At 46.6% G+C, this 17,808-nt stretch overlaps 1 pseudogene; it reads right to left on the bottom strand.

The window, feature by feature from the left end:
- Window positions 1-13,750: 13,750 nt before the first annotated feature.
- On the bottom strand, window positions 13,751-15,515 carry LOC110287618 (la-related protein 1 pseudogene; annotated as a pseudogene).
- Between the last annotated feature and the right edge of the window lie 2,293 nt (window positions 15,516-17,808).

The following is a 17,808-nucleotide window of genomic DNA, read 5'->3' as shown; positions in this document are numbered from 1 at the left end:
ATGCTAGACCTCTAGCCCACCGAAGCCCCTCCTTCATCCAGGTGTGTTTTACTCCGTAAATTTCAAATTCAACTTTCCCCCCATGACATCATTTAGCCTGAGCAGACTGGCTTTGCATGAAGTAGCAAAAACACAATTTAAACATCCCCTAAGTGGCAGAGAGTCATGAGAAAGAAAAACAAATTGCTCAACAAAGATCCCGTTTTCAGTGGTTTTCAAGCTAGCTTGTGTGTGTCACCAAACCACAGGTGAAATGCTAATAAAACTCAGAGAGCCACAGCAGCAGGGTTTAAATGTGTTCTATTGTTCCAAAGAAACAGACGCAGAATGTATTTCCAAGACTGGTCTTTCATAAAGAGGCGGGGGGAACATGATAGATGTGTGGAAACTATTAGACAGTGGCAAAGGCCTCCCGAAGAATAAAGCTTAATAGAGTCACTGTGGCATGGCAGATGGTATGATCCAGAAGGCCCATCAGCAGCAGATGCAAAACACCATCTTCTCCGGGTAGCCCGAGACAGACGCAGCCAGATGGGGTCCTGGGAGAAGCAAGTAGAAAACAAGCACAATAAAGCCATTTTCCCTGCTCAGCCTAATTTGAAAAGACACATCTGGGGGACGGGCTAGCTCTGCTGCTGGGTGTGGATTTCAGCAAGAGAAGCAGTATGCCAGTGGAATCCATCACAGCCATAGCAGAGGGAGGCTAGGAAGCCTAGGGGATGCCTCCCACCACACCCCATTGGCCTCAGTGCTATTCTGCCCTGCATAGCATGACTGATCCCGTCTTCTAGACATTGTGTCTAAAGGTATCTTTCTTGCCCACACGCTTCCACACATGTTCTTGCCTATACCTTCTCCCCTCACTAATCTAAACTTGCTTCTAATCCCAGAGTCAAAATTTACCTCCTCCAGGCTGGACCTCCTGTCTGTTGGCAAGGTTTGGTGTCCTCTGTTGCAGGCTGAGAAGTCAGCACACCCTGTCCCTGCTCACCCTCCTGAACATCTCTCCTTCTCCCTCTCCCTCTCCCTCTCCCTCTCCCTCTCCCTCTCCCTCTCCCTCTCCCTCTCCCTCTCCCTCTCCCTCTCCCTCTCCCTCTCCCTCTCCCTCTCCCTCTCCCTCTCCCTCTCCCTCTCCCCACTCCCTCTCCCTCTCCCTACTCCTTCTCCCTCTCCCCACTTCTCTCTAACTTAGGTTTCTCCATGTTCTGAAAGGCCTCCCTTGATGACTGGAATCCCTCTAACAATGGGAACTAGGTCATATACATTATCAGGTCGAACACAATTCAACAAGTTTGGAGGCCAGCAAATGCCACTCAAGAAAGGTAAAGGCTAACACGGAAGGCATTGCCTCATAAAGTCATGGCCCCAACATCTCTTCCAAGCTCATGACTGGAGTGGAAGTATAAATGGGTATAAATGAAAGCAGGGATTTTCTGAAAATCCCACATCTGGATCTAATACTTCTGGTCACACATGATAGAACCTGGGCTCCAGTTCTGGAGTCAAGCTGAATCGGGTTCTCCCAACTTAACCATGCTACTGCATGGGCTCAGGGAAATTATACAATCTCTGTGAATCTGTTTCCTCAACCCAGATGTTGGGGTGACGTCAACAACACAGCAGTACTACTGAAGTGTCTTCATCAAGTGAGGTGAAGTAAAAATGGTAAGTTAAGATCCTCACTAAACATCGGATTCTTTCCCATTCTTTGTATTGAATGTGTTTGCACCACCCTGTCCAGAGTCATAGGCTGAAATCTCACCACCCAAAAAGGGGAGTTGTTGTAGAAATTTTTAATCCCAATCCAGGGTTCCTATCCTGCCTTAGATCATTCAGTTCCTAGATAAAAACACCTAACTTTTATTATTTACCATAGCCTTAAACAGCATAAGAGCTGGGCAGATATCTGCCCTCTGTGCTATTAGAATCTATTTTTCAATTGGTAACCCCAAGTTACTTCTTACTATGTTTCATTTGGGATGTTCTTAACTTCAATTGGCCAGCCCCTCGGGGCCATGTTTTCATAACTCACCTAACCCATAGTGGCTTCTCCTCAATTCACTTTTCTCCTCTCTCTCCTGGTTCTCCTTTGACCCTCAGACCCAGAACACTCAACCCCACTATGTCTCTTCTGCCCAGCTATAGGCTGTTGGCATCTTTATTTACCAATCAGAAATAACTTGGGGGCAAAGTCACATAGTGTCACTTCGGTCTACATGCAAACTCTCTTATCTTTGGGGCCCACACTTAAGATTACAATACATAAAAGACCAAACTTTAACAGGGAGTGATTAGGTCGTGCTTGGGAGACCCTCATGAGTAGGATATGGTCCCCATAGAACAGATTCCTGAGACCATCTTGCCTCTTGGACCATGTGGGGACTCAGAAACAAGCTACCATCTACAAACCAGGAAGTGGGTCCTCAACATGCACCAAACCTGCCAGCATTTTGACCTAAGAAACTTCTACTGATTGCAAGCTTACCCCGTCAATAGTATTTTGTTATAGCACCTGGAAGAGACTGAGACATCCATCCTCCTTGCAGCAGTGCCTGGTTGTGAGACTTTCCATCCTGTAGAAACTCAGTTTTTCCATCTGCATCTGCAGAATAGACAGACAGGCTTAGAACTTGTTTAACTATTTGTAACTCATTATGCAAGAAAAATATAACATTTGTAACAGACTTGGTTTTGTTCAAAGTGTCTGGTGAATGTGAAAAACTCACTCATTCCCCCTTAACAATGTAGTAGTTATCACTCATGATTTCTATAAGGTTTAAAGAACATCATCCACTGAAGACAATGCTATTAGCACAGGAACCTGCTACGGTGGAAGAGGCATCTCTACCTTGAGAGTGGAGATGGATCTATCCTCTGCTCTCTGATGAACAGTGCTAAAAATATATCCCACATTTAACTGATGAAGAAACTGTGGGGTGGGGTGGGGTATCAAGAATGTTTTCCTGAATCCAGATCAAGTGCTATTGACCCAAGATGCTACACAAGGCACAGTGATACTGTGGACATGCTGCATCGTTCCCCACAGTTATGGGAGAAATATCAAGGGCTTGGAGTGATTAGAAACTGTATCCCTTCTCACCCTGTGTGATGTAAATTGTGACCATTAGAGATAGAACTGAATCCAAAATCACATTCACATAACTGCATGTAATGTACAAAAGTGTCGTGGACGTCATTCTAATAGAAGGAATAACTGTGATCTCATATGCTCTTAGGAGGTGAGCGTCAGGGTCTGTCAAGTTTAAAGCAGGATATCATGACTCCTAGAAAAACTAGTCCATTACCAGTTTATACAGAATGCTCCCAAATAAAGGTCCAACATACCTCCACTCACTCTCAGAAGCATCCCATTGAGTATGGCCATCCTAAGCCAGAGGGGGACTTCACATGAGGGTCACCTGGTAGCTCCATCAATCCCTTAACTCATTCAAAACCTATGGTGATAAGGTCTAGGCTGTTGGGATTCCTTTAAGTGTTCCCCAGTGACTCTAATGGATGTGGGCATTCAAGGCTATTGTCCCAAATGAAAGACTGCTAGCTCCCTAGAGAACACAGGACAGTAGGCAGTGGTTGGCAGATAGGCTCAGCTCCCTGTGAGGATCAGGCAGCAGAGGAGTGAACACGAAGCTGGCCAGCACAACCCATAAGACTAGTCATCTTTATGTTGACTCCCACTGGTCTCAAGAAACAGTACAAAGTCCCTAGACAGTTCCCCTGGTAGGAGGACCACACAGCTCAGCAGTGAGCAAGTAATTAGTACTCATCTCCTTCCCAGAGGAGTCCCTGTCTCACCTTGAAACAAAGAGAAGAAGCAGGAGAAAGATTTGTCCACACATTTGGAGACATTCTGCCGGAGAATTCCATGGAGATTCATGGAGCCTGGTCCCTGGCACTGATTGGCAACAGAGCCCAGGGTGAAAAAAGGTCCTGGGCATGATCTGTGAACAGCTTGTCTCCAAAGGCTGTGTCTCTTCTAATGAATGCTGCAAAGACTCTGGCCTCTAGCAGGGAGGTTCTTGGAAGAGCATTGTCTGCCATTTTCTTGTCTCTGTCACAGAGAGCACAACCTGTCCCCAGGCAACACCCCAGAGTATTGAATTTGTTTGAAGTTCTGGCTCTGGTCTCCTACTTAGAGAACATTTCAAGAGCAGAAAGAGAGAGAGAGAGAGAGAGAGAGAGAGAGAGAGAGAGAGAGAGAGAGAGAGAGAGAGAGAGAGAGAGAGAGATAGTGGGGGTAGAGAGACTTTATTAAGGGGAGCAGTGGGCATTACCACAGCTGGACATGGAAATACCAGCAGCTCCTGAATACAGTCCAGATGCTGCCCTCATTATACCTGCCACTGTTCTAGGCTCCTGGAAACTTCTTCCGTGTTATATTAGGAGAACCTGGCAAACTTATCATCTATGGCTTTACAATCACAATTTGACTCAGTAAATAAGATATTGCCAGCTAGCCATCCCAGTTTAGTTATACTCCCTCTGTCCGTCTGTCCCTCCCTCCCCTGGCATTTTCAAAATTTCTTATCTTTGCCAACCTAGAAATGAAAAACATTATGTCAATATAGTTCAATATAGTTGTGTCTTTGTGTGTGGTTACATCAACAGAGGGATGTGTGTGTGTATGTGTATGTGTGTGTGTGTGTACACCCTCACATGTGAGTATGCCATGCCATGACAAAGAACAATTTGAAGAAGTTCTTTCCCTCCTTCCCCCCTGTGTGTTCTAAAGACCAAACATAGGCCATAAGTCTCGGTAACAAGGACATTTACTCACGGAGTCATTTCACTAATCCTATCCATCTTCTTTAAGACAAAATCTTTCACAGATTCTGGAGCTCACCCATTTGGGAAAGCTTGGGCAACAAGTCCCAGCAATATTCCAGACTTCCTCTGCCTGCCGCTTGAGATGACAAGCATGAGCTGTCACACCTGTTTTTGCACAGGGATGCTGGGAATTGAACTCTGGTCATTGTGCTAGCTTGCTTTTCTGTTCGCATGCGTGCTTTTTCATATGCTTAAAACACTGCTTTTTTCCCTTTTGAAGACTTAGCTTATATTCCTTTCCTGTTTTTCTTATTGATCTGTAGATGTTATTAATATGTTAGAGGAACCAGCTCTTCCTCTGACATACACTCATGCCTCTTTCCAGGTTGATGTTCATCTTTTCATTTTGTTCATGGCCATTAAACTGTGACTATACGTTGTGTGTATTTTTTTTAATTTTTGTCTTTTGAGGTTATAGTATAATTACATCATTTCCCCTTTCCCTTTCTTTCCCTACAATCTTCCTATATATATGCCCCCTCCCCTGATCTCTTTCAAATTCATGGCCTCTTTAATTGTTCTTACATACATATGTGTGGATGTGTACATATTCATAGATGCATACATACAACTGCTCTGTCTGTACAATGTTGCTTGTATGAATATGTTTTCATGGCTGACTATTTGGCATTGGGTATTAGTGGGTGTGCTCAGCCCTGAGGAATACTGTTACTCCACTCTCAGAATTCCTTAGCTGCCTCAAGCTGCTTGTGTAGGGTTGAGGCCTTGTGAGCTTTCCCTGGTCTGAGTTAGCATGAACTATGACAATTTTTTTTTGCCTTTTCAAGTTTTTATTTTTATACATTTTTTTTGTATTAAAAAGAAAAGCATAATAATTACCACCAATTACAAAGGACTAGAGCAGGACCAGAATAACGAATGAATCACTTCAGCCTGGGAAGCAGACACTCTCAATAATATTAATGTTATAATACAAGATCATTCAAGTATTTTACATTTTTCTTATCCTGTTTATCCCATCCCGCGGGATTCAGTTATTCGTGGGTGCGAGGGGGACCGCGAACCTGGAAGGAAATGGAAGGAAAAGAAAGAGAGCCGGAGGACCAAGTAGATTGAACCTATCAAGGTCTCATTTATTAAGCTGAGGTGCTTTCTTTTTAAAGCATACATCGCGGGAAATAGGGGAGGGGTCGAGGGAGAGTTATACAAAGAACAAGGGAAAGGACAACTGCTGACATGGGGGCTGAAGTCAGGCGCCAAGCAGCAGGTACTTTGCATCTTATCTCTGGAACCTTGATCCTCCTCAACAGCCTTGGGAGTCAAGCTGGGCTCAGGCACAGCTCATGTCCTTGGATGTCATGGGAACTCAGGAAGAGATAGGGAAGAGGGGACTGTTATTCAAATTTTACAGCCTTAGGTGTTAGGAAGGGAATAAGGAGGAAGGGGGTGCAACCAGCTCTTAGCACAAGGCCCTTTGACTTGTTAAGGAGATTGTGAAGGGATCACTTTCTCACGGGATGGTCTCTGACACCTGTTGATGTGATATGGTAAAGACAATATATGAGCGTAGGTGGAACTTTCTCTGCAAAGCCCATGAGAGTTTTCCTTTCCTGTGAGAACTGGGTTCAAAGTTTTCTTCTGCCTCTGTCATCACCATGGCTGGAGGAGAGGATGGGAGCTGGGAAAACCTAGGGGCCCTTTGACAAGACACTGTGGGGTCCCATCCAGGGGACAGGGGAACCCGAGCCTCTAGCACTCCCCACCATTAGCCTTGTCCTCATGCCCTTTCCCTCATGTCCAGACCTTCCAAGCAGCTTGCCTTCTTTTGAAAATGTCATCAGAAAGGAGTGAGAAGGAGCTACAGAACAAAAAACATTGACCAACTTGACACAGGGCTCAGCACCTGTCTGAACCCACGGTCCAGGCTGGAGCAGGGCCAGGCAGCCTTCTCTCCGAGTAGCAAATCTGCTCTGAGGCTCATAGGTTTGCAAACCACCATCTGCTCCTTGCCGGGGCCAGGTGGATGTCTAAACCTGCACAGGTAGAGGGTGAATGTGGCCTCCCTTCCCCCAGCCTAGAACCTGCTTGCTCAAAGGTGGAGCTACCGGCTCATTCGTCCTGTCACGCCTACCTACTGCTGGAACCTGCCTTTGCTGCCTGGAGGCACACACGTGTTCATCCTGCTACTGGACCCTGAGTTACTTGGCGGGATATTGGGTTCCCTCCCCCTTCCTTTATAACTGAGTGTCTGGAATTAGTAAAATTGAGCCTTGATCAGAACTTGTTGTCTTGGCTCCATTGTTTCTTCCGCCCCGTCTAGATTCCTCTCTTTTCAGCCTGAACTGCCATTCTCAGTTGAACCGTTCGTGTTGTGGACTGCGGGCAGGCCGCAACAGTTGGCGCCAGAACTGGGACCTGAAGAATGGCAGAGGGATGCTAAGAGAAACGACTGCTGTGTGGAGCTCCACAAGAAAGGAAAGGATCTTCATATCGGAGGAGCATCGGAGCAACAGACAGGTACACATGCTAGCACTAGCCTAAAAAATTTCAGTTTTGTAAAGTGTTGCTGAGGATGCGGTAGGATACGAATCAAGTTTGAATCAGTGCTGACCCAACACTGTGTCTGCTTGGGGTCAGTAGTTCGTTAATCGGAACTAGATACGGAGACAGGCGGTGTGCCGCAGCTTTTTAGAAAGCTGCTTAGGTGGAAGAAGGAAGGGTTCAAAGTCATGGGTCAGGCGGTTGTTTTTAGCTTTCAGGAGTTGCTTCGGGCCAAAGGAGTAAGGCTTGAAGTACAATTAGTAAGAAATTTTTTAGATAAGATAGATAGCTGTTGTCCATGGTTCAAAGAAGAAGAAACGATAGATTGTGGAACCTGGGAGAAAGTTGGTGAGGCCCTGAATCGAGTTAAAGTTTGAGATTAAGCTTCAGAGGCTGAGTCTCTTAAGATATTTCTAGTTTAGATAATGATTAATGTGGTTCCTATCCTAAATAGTAAAATTTAAGATAAGATATAAAGCAATGCCTCTTTATTAAAGCGTTAAAGCTTGCTTTAATAGGTATTCATAGGTATTAATTAATATCCAAACTTTGTAATATGATAGTAATGCTTCTAATATTGATTTTAACAGTGATAAATTGTTTTAAACATAGGTTTTGCTTTCCCAAAGTTGTAGGTATTATCCTAACCTTGCACAAAAACTTAAAAATTATGGTTAAAACTGCCATTGTTCCATTGACTGCAGCTTGCAGTTTGATTGCAAATTTAAGATTAATGCTCAGATTAAAAAGTATTTTACCTTTGAGTCAATACAGGGCTCTGGGCAGTCCCAGAGCGGCTTGTGGCCCTTTCTTTTGTTTTGCAAACAATGCCTAAAAAAGTTTTTCCCTGTGTTCAAGAAAATTTCTTTTTAACAGTGTTACAGATCTATTCAGATGTTTAAAATAATGCTTAAATTCAAAGATTTTTGCTTCTAGTAAACTGGTAATCACTAGAAAATTTTGCCTCTACGTATGGCTAATATAGCTTTACATTATGTAAGAAAAATGTTTATTGTTTCTGCTTCTTTACAAGAAGCCAAAAGTTTTAATCTTTCAGTATATATTGTTTCCTAAGTGGAAAGTATTTTATTAACTAATGCTTCTCAAGGGAAGTTTACCTTAAATCCTTGCTTGTCATTTTTCCAGTTTAGACTAGCTTCTAGCCTTTTAACTTTATGGCAATAGTACATCAGAGACTGTATATTCAGACTTAGTAAAATTAGTCATTTAATAGAGTCATAATGATTTTTCACTCTTCTTCAGTGTGACCAGCCATTCTAACTCAATCTTAGACTGGTCTAATATTCAGTTCAATTATTAGAGATTCCTATATTCTAAATTACCTAGCAAAGTTAATTCAGAGCATATCCCCCAAGGTCACCAAAGGCTCATCTTGCCTTCACCTTATTTGTCCTAAACTTTTTGCAAACTGACATTAAAGGTCAGTCTGCAGCGGAACGCCACTGGCACCCAGTTACTTCTAATTCTTATGCATTGGTAAAATGGAAGGACGCCCTGACTAATAAATGGAAGGGTCCAGATCCAGTTCTAATCTGGGGAAGAGGCTCGGTTTGTGTTTTTTCACGAGATGAAGATGAAGCACGGTGGCTACCAGAGAGATTAATTCGTCAGGTAAACACAGATTCTGTCTCTTCTCGTAAGTATCATTCTAAAGACTAAAATTCCTCTTGAGCTGGGAGTGGAAGCTCTCAAAAAGCACTGTTTTCCTCTGAGCCAATTCCCCTACAAGAGGCCGGATTAACTTTAGTTTTACAATTTGCATCTAAATAAAGTACCTTGACTTCTCCAAACAGAAAATTTACATTGCTACACTCTCATTGTTTAGAATTCTTTCTTTTCTCAAGCAGGTCAATCTACATTCTCCGGTTCTCCGCCCCTAAGAGCAAACAGGTGGTACTGCTAATCTCCCTTCCAAGGACATCCCAGCATGTGGCTTTTCAGTCTAAGATAAGATTTAGATTTACCAGGAGAGCTAGGGAAGTAGAAATTTCATATATATTTACAGAGATTAGTTCTTATTTTGATAGAGATGGGCTTAGTCCCTTAGCTGGCCTCTGGCTTTTCACCCTTGCTGTTACTGCAAGGTGTCCTTAGTTCCTCAGGCTACTGGGAATAACAGGTATGAAGAGGAAAGACCTCCAGCTCCTATTTTAACCAAAATTAATGGTGTTAATACTGACATAATTCTTGTCTAGGCCTTGCTAAATCTGAGGTTGACAAGTCTCATATAGAGACAGCGCATTAACTCAGAATTTCGCTACTGATTCATAATCATATGAATACAGTATGGGTACCGCTTGGCGCAGGAGATTACTGCGGAGGGAAGGTCCAGCTTGACCGTTTCTGAGTTCCCTGTGCGACACACCTGATTTGTAAGAGGTTGGTATCTGACTCCAGCTAAAAACCAAAAATACTTAAGGCTCTGCCTCCCCTCCCCAAAAGATACCAAGAGCCACAGATGTGAGTTGTTATAATGCTCACGGGAGGAATCAGGTCAATGTCCACCCAAGTCAAGGTTAAAGGCCCACTCATCTATGGATGAAAAGAATCATTTGATCACCTCTGTTAAGCATTGCCTATTTAAACTTAATTAATAGGGGGGAGAGAGGTTGGAGACCTTGCTGTCGTAAGGGCAGGCCCTTCACTGCCTCCCACCCAAATAAAAAAGCCAACTGGCCTTGTACTAAAGAGCTGGTCTTCTCACTGTTTCCCCTGCCTTTCACCCAAAATTGCAGATAATTATCAGCTCAGTGTTATTCTAAAATTGTTTAGTTAAACTCAGCCAGGGTTCCAACGCCCTACTTAAAATGCAAACAGGTAGCTACCTATTCAGCACTAATTAGCATTATAAAGTCAGAGCCTACAGCCCAGCGCTGCTATTCCGTCAGTGCTTTAAAAACAGTCTTAGCCAAATACAGTTTACCATTAGAAAAGTTAGGGAATCCCACGGAAACAGGTTTTTTCTTTAGCCCTAAAAAACTCAGGCAGAACTATTGAACATAGATAATTTTTCTGCCTCAGGCCACCCCCTTTTTTATTTTTGTTTTGTTAACTAATGGGAGGAAATGTGGCCTCCCTTCCCCTAGCCTGGAACCTGCTTGCTCAAAGGTGGAGCTACCGGCTCATTCGTCCTGTCACGCCTACCTACTGCTGGAACCTGCCTTTGCTGCCTGGAGGCACACACGTGTTCGTCCTGCTACTGGACCCTGAGTTACTTGGCGGGATATTGGGTTCCCTCCCCCTTCCTTTATAACTGAGTGTCTGGAATTAGTAAAATTGAGCCTTGATCAGAACTTGTTGTCTTGGCTCCATTGTTTCTTCTGCCCCGTCTAGATTCCTCTCTTTTCAGCCTGAACTGCCATTCTCAGTTGAACCGTTCGTGTTGTGGACTGCGGGCAGGCCACAACAGGTGAAGGCTGTTCCATTTGGCAGGCTGTCTGTCTTAGGTCTTGGATTCTATGGGAAGATGGTGAATGGGGAAGTGGCTTGCTCTGGTGCCCCACCCCCACTCCTGGCATACTTGTCACGGATACATCGGTCCTAAATTCAAGTGTCTTCAGAAGGTGAAGAATCAAACTACTCTGCAACATCGACTCTTAACATGTCACAAAAAATACACACACACACACACACACACACACATACACAAACACACACACTCCCACCCCTCCTCAGCCTGTATTGAGATGATAGCCTTGCCTTCCCACCCCAGAGGGGCTTCTTCCCTCAGAGAGTCTGGGAGGATCTGGGAGAGAATGGCAAACCTAGTCTGGATAGTCTAGATGGAAACCACCTTCCCTGACACTGGGCCTCAAGCCCTGAGGTTCTGTGGTGCTAGATATACAGTATAGGGCTGAGTGAGGAAAGGAGAGAAGAAAGGGAAGGAGGGAGCCCACTGTTTGGTGAAGGTGCACCATAGGGCAGGTACCAGACTTAGGAGAAGGCCTCAGATCCCAGCAGCAGATGATCCTGTTCCCCTATTTGTTTGCGGCAATCGAGTCACAGGAGCTGACAAGGGATTCCCACATTCTAAGCAATGGGAGGACATAGTGGGGCAAGGCATGGGCTCAAAGTAACAAGGTACCCAAAGACAGGGGGCAAGCTCTTGTCAGCCTGAGATGCTGTGTCCCAGTCCCAACTTTTGGGACAATAGAGGAACTGGGTGATGAGGAGGGTCACACAAATTTCAGTTAAACTAGCAAAAAGGCCACACTTCCTTGTGCCACCCAGGTCAAAGTGTAGGGTTAGCATGAAGTCTCCCAGCCTGTGTGCTCAGTCCTTCATTACCCTTCTCAGCTCCTGGTGACAGCAGCCTCCAGCCACTCCTCTGGCATCTCAAGTGCAGCTCAGGCAGTCTGGCTTTTGAAGAGAAGTTAGGTATACTCTATGTCCACATATACCTTCCTGCTATGGGGCTTCACCAAACAGTAGGATTCCCCAGCCCTTGGTTCTGCTCACCCCCTTGATCCCAGGCAGGGCCAATGAGAGGATGGGCACAGATGGCTTGCAGGGGGTGGTGGTATTAAGATGGAAAGACTACATCAGACCCTTAGAGAATGGTACCTTTCTCCACCTCCTTGAGGTCAAAGGTCTTTAAGGTCAGACAGAGACCTAAGCTGTGGACATCAGTGGGTGTTCACTCCCTTGTTCTGAAGTTGGGGTGATGTGCAGACTGAGGACAAGTGTGTACCAGGCAAGACCAATTATGTTTACAACAGTCTGAAGCAAACTTGGCCTTGGGGTCCGCCAGGGAGGCGTGGGGCGGAGCAGGGTGGGCCTGGTGAGGCGATAGCAAGCAGAACAAGGACAGTGGCAACAGTGTGCAGACACAGGGCATTGGCTTCAGACAATGAAACAGCAGGGGTGTCCTGGGCACAGCTCTGATAGAACTGCCTCAACTCTCTTGCCTACGGGTAAGAGGCCCCGTACATGCAACTCAGTCTCGAGGAAAGTTCTAGTTAGTCCAAGTCCAGGGACATCCCAGGCAGGTGGAGCTCCTCCGGAGGCTCAAGGAAAACAGGCATTTGGGCATTAGTTCAGGTTCCTGCTCCACAATAAGGCAACTTATAAAGAAATTATTTCCAAAAACAGAACAGAAGAAAAATTCCAAGGAGGGGGAAAGACATCACTTCCTATGGATTAGGTGGGCTCTGGGTTTTTTTGTCTTTTTTTTTTTTTTTTTTTTTTAAGTAGTCGATTTTGTCTCTTTTTTCTTTCTTCTTTTTTCTTTGTTTCTTTTTTTGTTTTTTGTTTGTTTGGGTTTTTTGTTTGTTTATTTGTTTTGTTTTTCTGTTTTCCCAAGGATGGAAAAGCCAAAGAAAAAATAAAATGAATCATCTTTCAATAGTCTCTTCTGGTGTGAGCAGCGTCTCTGGGGGTGGGGCGAGGGGGGAGGGGAGAGGCTGAAGCTCCCACCCCCACTGAGATCCTTTGGTTTCCTTCCCCCCCCCCAGGTGGCAGAAGGGCATGTGGAACATCGGGGACACGGTGATGGCAAACCCCAGGTGATCAAGGGGCTGGTGCTTCTGGGGCCCATGGGCACCACCAGAGCCTTCTGGTGGGCTGCATAGTTGGCTTGAGGGAAGCGGGAAGAGGCAGGGGAGACAGGTCGGCATAACAGCCACAGGAAGGAAGGGCTGAAGAGTGATTTTGGTAATTCAGACAAACTAACAATAATTAATATATATATATATATATATATATATATATATATATATATATATTCTCCCCCCTTCCTCTCCCCCTTAGAAGTTATGATGGAAGTCATGGTGACAGGAGGGGATGGGGTACTTGGAGGCTCCTGCCCAGGAGCACCGCTAATAGCCCAAACTACTCAGCGCAAAGGCCCATTCTTAGTAACTCTAGGCCTGTCCCTTCTCTTGTTCACTCTTCTGGGCACCCCACAGATCCTCACCCACCCCACCCCCTCTATCACAAACCCCAGGGGGCTTCAGGCCATTCACTTCGGAAAGTCAGTGTGTCCAAGTGCTGGCTTGTCCATTTGGCATCTTCTCGAGTGGCCTGGCCAGTAGGTGTCGTAGGGGGTTGGCTGATCCCAGTGGCAGGCCTGCTGGATGACTGGGAAGGGCACCGCTTCCTGCCCTCACCGCTGCCTCCTGCTACTACTGGGTGTTGCTTGTGGTTGCCTTCCTTGCCCAGGGGGGGCCGGGGCGGGGGGGGGGAGTCCACTCGGAAGTTTTCTTTTTTTTTTTTTGTTTTTGTTTTGTTTTGGTTTGGTTTTTGTTGTTGTTGTTGTTGTTGTTTTTGTTTTGTTTTGTTTTGTTTTGTTTTGAGACAGGGTTTCTCTGTGTAGCCCTGGCTGTCCTGGAACTCACTCTGTAGACCAGGCTGGCCTCGAACTCAGAAATCCGCCTGCCTCTGCCTCCCAAGTGCTGGGATTAAAGGCGTGCACTACCACGCCCGGCCACTCTGAAGTTTTCTAAGCGGCAGAAGTTGCCGAGGTATTCTTGCAGTTTGGCGTCAATGTCCAAATTTTTGGCTTTGGAATATTTCAAGAAGGCCCAGAACTTCTCCAATCCATAGAGCTGGCTAGCCTAATAGTCCTTCACTGTCTCCTCCTGGAAATCCTTGAATATGTCCAGCCGGAACTTTTTCTCTAGACCATAACTGTAGTATCGAAAAAGGCACCCCAAACCGTACCCGTAGCCTTCTTTGGCATCCTCCAGTGCCAGCTGCTTAAACTCTTCATACTTCTATTTATTGAAGTGATCTCAGAGGAAGAAGGACCAAAAAGCAGAACAGGGTGTTTATCTCCTGAGACTGGTCAATGCCCAAACGCTCATTAAGGCAGCGCCTCCGATACTTGTGGTGGACGTGTTGTGTGAAGCCATTTTCCTTGAGCAGTTCATGGGAAGGATGCTGGTCCTTGGGCAGTGACTGAGGGGTACAGCCATAGGTGATGACTGCAGGTGTTCCCTCTGAAGGACTGGAGCTAATAGAAGTAGTCCTGGGCCTCCGAGAATCCATCACCCAGCCCACATGACTTTCCAAAGGGGGGGGGGGGCTCGAGCTGTGCCTTGTCTTTCTTTTTCAAGGCATCTTGGCATCTAGGGTTCGTCCTTCTTTCACCACGGGGTAAAACTGTGGTGTCTGACTAAAGTCTTTGAACTGGGGTGTCCGGGTTATGCGGGGAGTCCTGGAGTTTCCGGCCACAGAAGGAAGCCTGTGCCCCACCAGCCCCATCACTCTTCACACTCGATGTCTCATCCTGGTCATGCCAGGCAGGCTCCGCTTTGGTCTCTGGTTGCCAGGCTGGGGTGGGTGGGGCCACAGATACAGGCATGTAGGTGGCAGGTTCAGATCCTTTCATCTCCCCACAGAGAGCAGGTGTATGTCTTGGTTCCTGTGGGCGAGTGGGACGGGAGGCCAATTTCTCTCTGGGTACTTCAGGCTTCACATCTATTTGCAATGGAACCCACTTGTGTTTGCTCCCTTTCTTCTTCTGTCCGCCTCGCTGGCAGTCCTCATCCCCATTTTTTTCCTCCCCCGATTCATCTGACTTTGTTTTGGGGCTCTCCTTACTATCACTTCCATCTCCTTTCTCCTGCTCCTTCATGGGTGGTAACTTACAAGCAGGCTGAGGCTTGTGGGACTGTGGCTGCACACTTTTGTGGGCTATCTCTCCAGGTGTAGGCCACTTGATTGCATCTCCAAAATCACCAACCTTGCTGCCCTTATCACCTTGGCTGGAGCAGAAGGTTCTGGAGGCGGCTGTCCATTCACACCAGCCGGCGGCGGCGCGTGCTTCGTCCACAGGTTCACCTTGGGCGGCGGTGCCTCCAGGAAGTCACGCCTGCCGCCGCCGTCCTCGCCGTCGCTCCCCGCTGGGGCTTCCACAGCTGCGGGTGGCCGCGGGCTCTCGCGCTCCGCGCCGTCGCGGCCAGGCCTGGCGCAGGCGGGCCGCGGCCTGCGGATGCGGCTTTCCGGCTCACCGCCGCCTATGCCCGGGACCGACTGGGCCTGGGCGTCGGCTTCTTCCTCGCCAGGCCGTGCTCCTCGGCCTGCAGCAGCGGGGCGCCCGCCGGCTGCAGCTGCTCCACTTGAGTGGCCATCTGTGCGGAGGGGCCGGGCGCGCCGCGGGCCTCGCTCGAGGTCGCTGGCGGGGCGCTGGAGCCCCGGGCCGCGCGGACCCGGGGCGGCCCGCACGGACGGACGCTGAGCTGCGCGCTGGGCGCCTAGCCCGCCTGGCGGACCTCGGTCCGCCCCCCTGCGTCCCCCCCACCCCTGCCCGGGGCGGCTGGGGGGGGGGGGGGCGGGGGTGCCTGCAGTGGTGCAGATTGCCAGGAGGGGAGCGGCGCGGAGAGCCGAGCCAAACCACGTGATGCGCTGTGGGCGGCTGCAGGAACGCGTCCTACAATTTTTAAAGTCCTGGGAAACATTGATTTTTTTTTTTTTTTTTTAAGTTTCTGAGTTTGGTCTCACACCTTAGAAAGTATTATAAGAACAAAAATCTCCTGTCATTTCTTTCACGTGAGGACTTCAAGAGACTAAGCCATGGCAGAAATGACTGGATTTTAATATTACAGGAAAAAAAAATGACCTAACTTATCCTATATTCTGCATTAGAGACCAGGGTCCCCAAGAAAAACCTGAAGGTCAGGACATTCATTTCTAAGGATGGAACACAGTGGCACATCCAGTCATTCCTCCTCCAGAGGAGCTCATCCCGTTGGCTTGTGGGGGACGTGCATACTTCTGGGGCATTGAAGTCCTCCTAATAAACTCTGCATCTTCTGCTCAGATAGAGTCTCCTATAAAACTCCAATCGTGTTCCCTGCATGAAATGCAAGCACTTCTCCAAGTCAGTACTACATGTGGACATCCTTAAGGTACTAAGATTCAAGTGAACTTATATGTGTCTATGGATTCCATTGCTCTTCTTTGAGACTTTTTTGGGATTTTATTTGTTTTTATTTTATGCATATGAGTGTTTTCTTAAATGTTGTGCATGCCAGGAGAGGGGATGAGATCCTCTGAGACTGGAGTTACAGAAGATTGTGAGACGCCACGCGGGTGCTGAGAATTAAACCCTGGTCCTCTGGAAGAGCAGCCAGTGCTCTCAACGCTAAGACAACTCATCAGCCCGTCCACTGCTCTTTTGTGTTTGACAAACTCCGCCTCTGACCTTAACCTCTGGGGCCTGGGTGTGTGCCACCGCTTGTGTCAGAGGACAACTTGCAGAGATTGGCTCTCTCCTTCCACCACATGGGTCCCACTTTGTCAGACTTGATAGCAAGTGACTTTACCTACTGAGTCATCTTGTTGTCCCAAAGAGAAACTTCACCTCAGTTTCCTGTTTGTCCATCATACAGACCTCTGGACACAGACACTTGTCCTGAAGTCCAGCAGTGGGTGGCAGGCTCTTAAGCTGCATTTTAGCTACTTGCTCAAGATCTATAAGACTGAACACATGCGCACAGCAAGTTCTGTGACTCAGTTTGTGAAGTACAGTTCAGTAGTGAGGTAAAACATGCTAGTCACCCAACACTCTGGGGCCAATGGAGCTTTACAGAACAAATAGAGTCTCATCCGTACATGCCTACTTGCACCTCAGTTGAGGGACTCCAAACCCATCCTCTTCTGACTTGTAAGGCTAGTGCACTGGAGGATACTGTTTCTAGGAGACAGAGCAGAAAGGCACCTTCTCAGCCAGCATTAGGTGGTGCAAAGCCAGACAACCTGCAGTTACTCTTGAGAATCAGGAAAAGATGGGAGATTTGTATCATTCCCCAAGATCCCTCACAGAACTGTTAAAGCAAGTAGGTAATATCCTAGCACCATATATGCCCTTGCTGAGACTACCCCCACCTCACCCCAGCCCAATCCCATCACGCCCATGCCCACTCCCACCCCTGCCGCTATCAATTGTGACTTCTTTCAGGTGGCCTTATCTCTGGGGATAAGATGCATCATCTTGGAGGCCCCTGAAGAGACACACATACTGGAATAGGACTCTTCCTAAACAATTGGGTCCACAAAGAAGTGGCTTGGAACTTTGATACTATGGTAAAATAAAACTAGATGCAGTATGAGTCTGCCCTTTATCATTTTCTTCAGGGATCTACTTGCTTTGTTGGTTTACATTACTTTTTTTTTCAACTTGATAAACAATACTTTTAAAGACATAACTTTTCCTTGTTTGGTTCATTCCCAAGATCTCAGATTAGAAATATCATAAGTATAAAATATTACAAACTTAAAAGTCCCATAGTCTTTACCAATTCAAATACTTTCAAAGTTCAGTCTCTGTAAAAATCCAAAGTCTCTTTTAAAATATAAAATATTACTTAAAAAAAACCCAAACTCTCTTAACTGTGTGTGCCTATAAAATAAAAAATAAGCTGAACACTTTCGAATTTCACGAGGGAAGAACCAGGGCACAGTCACAGTCTGTACAAAGCAAAACTGAACTCCAACAGT

The sequence above is a fragment of the Mus caroli genome, unplaced genomic scaffold (genome assembly GCF_978045245.1).
Source record: "Mus caroli unplaced genomic scaffold, Mus_caroli_1 scaffold_10, whole genome shotgun sequence".
NCBI classification, from domain to species: Eukaryota; Metazoa; Chordata; class Mammalia; order Rodentia; family Muridae; genus Mus; species Mus caroli.
The sequence above is the reverse complement of the archived record's forward strand: the minus strand, read 5'-3'. Positions and strand labels throughout refer to the sequence as shown.